At 38.1% G+C, this 7,500-nt stretch overlaps 1 pseudogene; it reads left to right on the forward strand.

The window, feature by feature from the left end:
* The window catches only part of LOC138037618 (uncharacterized), a 24,714-nt pseudogene that overhangs the window by 1,730 nt on the left and 15,484 nt on the right, over positions 1 to 7,500 (forward strand).

Genomic DNA, 7,500 nt, shown 5'->3' on the forward strand with positions numbered 1-7,500 from the left:
GTTACTGCAGCTATAGAGGTGGTTGTCAGTTATTATTATTATTATTATTATGTATAATAAAGCACAGGGTTTTTCCCTGGGGAGAAATATCGGGCATTACTAAACCACGAAACAGCTAAACAAGACACTAAACACCATGTATGACCCCACAATACATTGAATACTAACCGACAATGGTTGGATTTGAGATTAAATATCGTTGTAATTAGCCTAATTAGGCCTAAAACGTTATTGCTCCTAATTCCTTGAGATTAAGATTAGGATTCAAATTAAGACTGAGGTTAGGAGCAATAACTTTTAGGCCTAAAACGATGTTTAATCTCAAATCCAACCTTTGTCGGTTGGTATTGAATGTATGGTGGGGTCAATTACATGGTGTTTTGGTGCTTCGTTTCGCCGTTTCGTTGTTTAGTAAAATGTCCAGAAAAATATCCAGTCAAGTCTCACCCTGAGAGCTCAGACTTCCAGCACTTTTCGGAGGACATGTGCCAATCCGAGGAGTGCCAACTTTTGCATCGTTCTTGTTTGGTCCTTAATTCCTAGTTGCTCCACGTGGCCTGCCAGCTTCTTTGACACTGAACCCAATGCACCTTCTGCCACTGGCACCACTTTTGTCCTTGATTTTCAGATCCTTTTAATCTCTCTTGCCAGGTCTTGGTACTTTTGATACTTTTTAGTTTCTGTCTGCAGTACGCTGCTATCTCCGGGAACAACCATGTCCACAATGATTGTTTCCTTTACCTTCTTTTTCTGAATTACAATGTCTGGCCCCCTGTAATGGATTTCATGGTCTGTTTGCATGGCAAAGTCCCACAACAGTTTTACTTCCTCATTCTCTTCTATACTTTTAGGGGAATGCTCATGCCATTTGTGCGGCAAAAATAAGCCCTTCTGTCTCCTTCTTCTGTGAGTTAACCGGGTCTTATCCAATTCCAGGAAACACCAGATAGGTTATTGTATCTCCTATAACTTTATGCCCATTTACAACACACTAGCCGAGCCCATTCCTTGGGCCTAGGGCTAAAATGAGGTAGAAGTCTATCCTACTTGATAGAGAGTGTCTTTCTTAGGATGCGAGATGTTCCTAGCAGTGCAATCTTCTGTAGTTCACTAATTTTGATGTTATCCGTTATTATTATTATTATTATTATTATTATTATTATTATTATCATCATCATTACTTTCTTTGTTATGTTCATCATTATTACTTTCCTCTGCCACTGAAATATCCTTCAGTTTGACTGGTGCCCTGGTTTGTTGTTGCTGTTTCTCTCCCCAACTACCCTGTTGGGTGCAGGAGCTGGGTTGTGCATACTGCTGGCCACATAAGTGGTCCCGTCCTGGGACGGATTGGGTTGCTGGCCAAGCCAACGTCTGTGCGCAGGTGTCCCAGAGTTGAAAGGTAAACAATTATAAGGATTTGTATGGGAATCTCGATAACAAACTGAAAAAGATATTTACCCGCAAAACTTCTCAATAAAAAAGCCGTACTTTATTGTCGTGGTGAATTTCTCGCTTTTTGTGTGGTTATTTCCCTCGGAATGTGATTTAAGCGACTTCTCAAATTCCCGGGTTGTCACTCATACCTTAATAAAGGAAAGGCTGGAAAGTAATTTCTAGCTTACCTCACATCTCGCCGATAAAATCACACTTCTCCAGGATCAGTCATGCTCAAACTCCAAACTCAAGTTCCTGCGAATATCCATTGCTAAGAAACAGTGAAAAATATTCAAATTTTTAAACTTCTTCGAGGCTCGCTTACAACGAATTTGACACGGCTGGTCAACCATTTTCTTGAGCCTTGATACGGTGAGAGCAAATAAGTGAACGGTTGACCAGCTGTTCATAGTTCAAAATTCGTTGTAAGCGAGCCTCGAAGAATTTTGAAAATTTGAATATTTTTCACTGTTTCTCAGCAATGGATACTTGCAGGAACTTGAAACTTGATCAAGGAGAAGTAATTAAATTTATCCGAGTGGCCATCGCCGGAGTTTGAGCGTGACTGATGCCAGAGAAGTGTGATTTTATCTGCGAGATGTGAGGTAAGCTAGAAATTACTTTCCAGATTTTCCTTTATTAAGGTACGAGTGACAGCCGGGGAATTTGAGAAGTCATTTAAATTGCATTCAATCCGGCAAATAACCACACAAAAAGCGAGAAATTCACCACAACAATAAAGTACAGCTTTTTTATTGAGAAGTTTTGTGGGTAAATATCTTTTTCAGTTTGTTATTGAGATTCCCATACAAATCCTTATCATTGTTTACCTTCCGACTCTGGGCTGCCTGTGGTCTGTGGTGTGTTAGGACACTTGACCTCCAGCTGCAGTGAATGTTCAACGTTAATTTAGTGGTATACGATATTATTATTGTGAGTTATTCTTCGGTATAGAGTCCTATATTTCTAATGGAACGTGAACAACTTTTGAAGGAGCACAAACTGCTGGCTGGTTTTATGAATGTTATAGTATTTTGTTGACTTGATAAGTCTGTATCTTGGGCAAACCTTTATCTTTCTTTTCTGCATTAAGCCTGCATGTGAGTTTCTTACCATATGTTACAGTCAATGCCACCCATTAAAAACATGAAATACAGCTTGCTTTTAATTTGTTAATGTGACCTTTAAACCAGCTGGTGTCTCGAAAACTAAGACCTCTAAAACTTAAAGACCTCGAAAACTAAGACCTTGAAAACTAAGACCTCAAAAAGAAATACAGAAAGAATCCTTAAACATTTATTAAAGCTAACCTTGGGCCTAATAAGGCCTAAAGTCTTTAGGCCTTATGCTAGCATTCGTAAATGGTTTGTTTAGGCCTAAGGTTAGCTTTAATGAATTTTTAGCGAGGATTCTTTCTGTATCATTTCGTTCTGTTTTGCAAATTTGTGTAAGCAAAGTGACTTTGGTTCAAGTTCTTGTATTGGATTCCAGGTTTTAGGCAAACCCCTCGAAAACTAAGACCTCGAAAACTTAGACCTTCTTACCTTTATGCCATAGCCATCTTGTGTTCTCCTCATTCCTAGGCCCTTACTCGTTTAGAAAGTGGAAGACCCAAAGTTGCTATGGCAAAGGTAAGGAGGTTTTACACGTTATGTTTTGAAATTCAAATGAGGTCTTAGGTTTTGAGGCCTTAGTTTTCAAGATACCCCCTTTAAACCCATTGTTGTCTTGTGTTTCAGGTAGTCATTATCATCTCCACATCTTTCCAGGGAGCTTTTTTGTTTGTTGGTGGTGTTGATTATTACTTAGAGAACAGCAAAGTCCTTTACTATTCTGTAAACATTCTGCATGGTAAGGTAGACAGATTTGTAGTTGTAGACACATATCATGGAATAGGAGGCTATAAACAATAATGTGGAAATAAATTGGCTTCATTCTTTAAGCTGTATAATTCTTTTGCAATGTTTCACAGCTTTGTAAAAAAAATAATAGGTCCGTGCCTTCCAGTTGTCCTTATAACAAAATACTTGACTGGACTAATTTTTTTTTTAGCCATTTCTCAGTGGATAGATCATATTGGAATTGTAATCAGCGTGTCTTTTTGACTCTACAATCTCTTCATGAAATAATACAGTATAAGATGGTATATCAACAACAAACAGACATGAAGTGAAAGAAGAATAGTCCCGGCAGGGAATAATTGGGTCAATTTTCGCTGGATATGTGCCACTGGCCACTCAGAACCCCTACCCTTTTATAGTCTATTTTACGGCCAATTATAGACCCCATCTTAGTCACTTTTGGGTAAATGTAATTTTAGCAACCCCAACTTATGTAGTCACTTTCTGTTTATTCATAAACCTCACATAAAGCCTTTTAACCCTTTGACGTCCAAACCGGCCGAAACCGGCCAGACTTAGTATTTTACTCTAATGCCAGACGATTTTACTCGTCAATGGGGAACCCCTGGGAGTCAATGGGTTAATTGTATTTCAAAATGGAATACACATGTAATGCGACTAGTAAATATTAAATCAATAGCGCTACACGTGGAATCCTCAAATCTTTCCATATTTAAATCCCACTAGCCAGAATTTTCTTACCCCAAAACTCCTGACAATTTGCGACCCCATTCTAGTAACTCTGTTGGGAACTCTGTTGAAAGTGGCAAGTGCAACCCCATTATAGTCAATCCAGTAGCGAAAATACGACCCCATCCAGCTGCACATTGCCATTAGCCCATTAATAGGAAGTTATCCCTCCTGGACAATAGCCCAATCAATGTCGTTTGCATGAAAAAGAAATAACTAAAGACAATTCTTTGAGGAAAACTAGAAGATAAATGAACTGCAGGAGGTGAGACACCAACTACAACAGACTATTACCTGCGTGTAAGCAACGAAATTAGTTAAGTTAAGTGTTTAAGGTGGCGCTTAATGTCATAATAAGTTCATTTTTATATTTACGAACCTCTGATGGGCCGCAATATCAAAGACTTGCAAAAAATCCATAATAATGAGATTTATCAATAGCTATGGCCTCCATTACAGTTATTATCTGGTTTTCAATGTAACAACCCCTACAGTCTGGAGACATGTTGAGAATAAACCAAGGTATCATTAACTCCATTATATCATGGGAAATAATGTTCTAGGGTCTTGTAATTGGCACAGCAGTCAATGAGAAGAGATGATAATTTCAAGCAAGGTGTTGCTGCCTTTTTAACATTACCGGGTAATCTACCATTATTAGTTCCCTTAATTGTTTCTGTTGAAAATTTGCCTTGATAGATCCCAGGATCACCCTAAAGCTAGTTAAAGCCACAACAAACTGAAAAGCAACATTGAAAATAAAAGATGAAAACATCAGACAGAAAAATTGGTCAATTTATTAAGCACCTAGTAAGTGATCCTAGCTGGTTATTGTAAGAAGCATATATAATTAAATTAAAGATGGTGAGCGGATGCCACAAATGCAACCCTGCAGACAGTCTTCAAAACAGTTCTACCAAAATAAACAGGTAACTATTCGCTAGTGTCAGTATTACTCTGAAAGTGCCTCAATTCCAAGAGTTTCTGACTTAAAACTAGCCATGTTTGGCTGTGCCAAGGTTTACAGTTTGCATTTTTTCTGACCTCAAGCTATTAATTAAATTTGAAAAACCAAGATTGCATAACTTATGTATACAGTATAGAGCAAGGAAATGAAGTTAGTAACAGAAGATGTTTAATCTAGCTTATTCCGTTTGCTTTTTTCTCTACACAGGAAGACACTTTGACAAGTCCAATTTGCCTCACTGCTGGTACACATGGATGATGTTGTCATATATTCCAATCATGTTCATTGCTGGGATGGTAGTGCAATTTTGCAAGACTGGGGAAGGCAGTGATCACAAACAAGGTATAAAATCAACAGACAGAAAGAAAATGAGTATAGCAAACAGGTAAAACTTCAGGCTGCATGCATATGCACACGAAAAGTTTGAACATTATCCAGTCTTTAATGTTGGGCCGTCACTTGGGATAATGTACTAGGCAGTGGTGTGCGAAAAAGTCCAACAAATTCCTTGACATCTTGTTGGCCTTCTAATGTGCTGTAATAGTGCAAAGTATAAAATATTAAAGGAGGCCTTGTTCCACTATGATCAGCTGCAAATTATGTACCGGTAGTTTGCAGTTTTACAATGTTACGGCTTTTTGTGGTAGTGCACTGTATTAAAGTGCACTACACACTATGTCACGGGGTTGTAAGAGTGTAAGTCCGTGGTGACAATAGGCCGGCAGTGCGTGCATAACTCACGAACATAAACAGGTCTCTTGGAAGCGTGCTTGAGTTCAACAAAATGAGCCCCAAAATTGGCAAGAATTTGTGACGCTGATGAATAATAAAGCAGCTGCTATTTCCAAAACGATGGAATTACCTGGTGATAAATAACCTCGTCTAGGAGAGTAAATTTTTGACTTTGCAGAAACAATGGTCAACCTCAAGAGTTGGGTGATTGTGATCTTTGTGTTGAATTTGCAAATTTCTTGTCAATCTTTAAAACACTTGAAAGAAAAAAAAACAAACCAACAAAAACAAAAGAATGAAGGGGTAGTTTCTAAAGAAACTGTGGTGCTGCATCGGTGGGGAAGTAGTATGTTTTATCAACGAAGTTGATAATATAAATTGGCCAGGGTACAGAGATTCTAAAAGGTGTTGTGCCATCATTTTGACACAGATGTGTCCTTTTTTTCGCGAGTAAACATGCGAGGTAACTTGATCACGGCGCTCACTGAATTCGATGTCACTTTCGATTTTGCGATTTATTTGTGCAGCCAAAACTACAATAGAAAGATTGAACGTTGCAAAAATCTCCCAAAATGTTTTTCGCTGATAGTAAATTTTTATATTCTCAGTTCAAAATTTAAGTTGTTTTCATGTCGTAAATTTTGTTGATGATAACAAAATAATTTATTCTTGATCAATATTTCCTGAAAACTTCCTTCTGCTCTTCCTAAAACCTGTGTATCAATATTTATCTACTTTTGCATCAATAGTTGTTTGCATAAAGCAGGCTAACAAAATCTGTACTTAGTTTGCATTTTTGAGCGTTAACATAGAATTTTCGGTCCTATGTTTCTGACGACGAGTCATGCGGCAAGTCGTATATTTTGAGGTCACCCATCCAAATACTAACCCTACCTGACAGGGATTAACTTCAGTGAACTTTTATCTTAGAAAGCTGTCATAAGCTCAGAGTGCACGCTTAAACTTGTGGTGAAAAACAAGTTGTAACAGGGAACTTGAAAATGATCAACCTGTCCGCCTTGAAGCCAATGTTTCTCGATCCCCTTTTATTTTTAGTAACCACATGTCTTCTCAGGGGGCTATTTACCTACGACATCTAACATGGCACTATAATGATATATGATACCAAAACAATATTGTGAACTAGTAGAGCTACACATTAGGCAAAGATATCTTGAATCTCATGGAAGACAAAACACAGCTCAGTTGACAATAATACAGCGCTGTGTTACTGCACTACAACATGTACGCATTGCGTGCCTATTTTTGTTCTTCCTTATGGCTCACAATTTGAGGCATTTTGCAAACAACAGTATGGATACTTTGGTGGATTCTTTTCATGTTTAAAATCAGGTTGTTATGTTGGAGCCATAATCTTCAGATTCAAATACTTCAGTCCCCTCAATTTTTGTGGCTGTCTTTTACACATCAAGGATGTTGCTCAGATTTCTTCTCAAGCATTTAGTGACTCATTACCTTGCACCTTGGTGCCCTTAATTACACTGGGACACCCATTTACTTAGTCATGACTCTCTTTTCCGACCATGAACCTTTTCCCATCCCCTTCCCACCCAATCAATTCTGACTCCGATCCAACTAAGCTGATGACACTCAACAATTAACAATGATTATTCACCGAAGGCGAGGTAAATATCGGTGAATAAAAACCGATATTCAGCAATCCTGAGGTGAATAATAATTGTTTTAGTTTTATTACATAGGTGATTATTTGAAAAATGTGCAGTTTCTTTGAAACAACTAATTTCTTTGCCT

This window comes from Montipora capricornis, chromosome 2, assembly GCF_036669925.1.
Source record: "Montipora capricornis isolate CH-2021 chromosome 2, ASM3666992v2, whole genome shotgun sequence".
NCBI classification, from domain to species: domain Eukaryota; kingdom Metazoa; phylum Cnidaria; class Anthozoa; order Scleractinia; family Acroporidae; genus Montipora; species Montipora capricornis.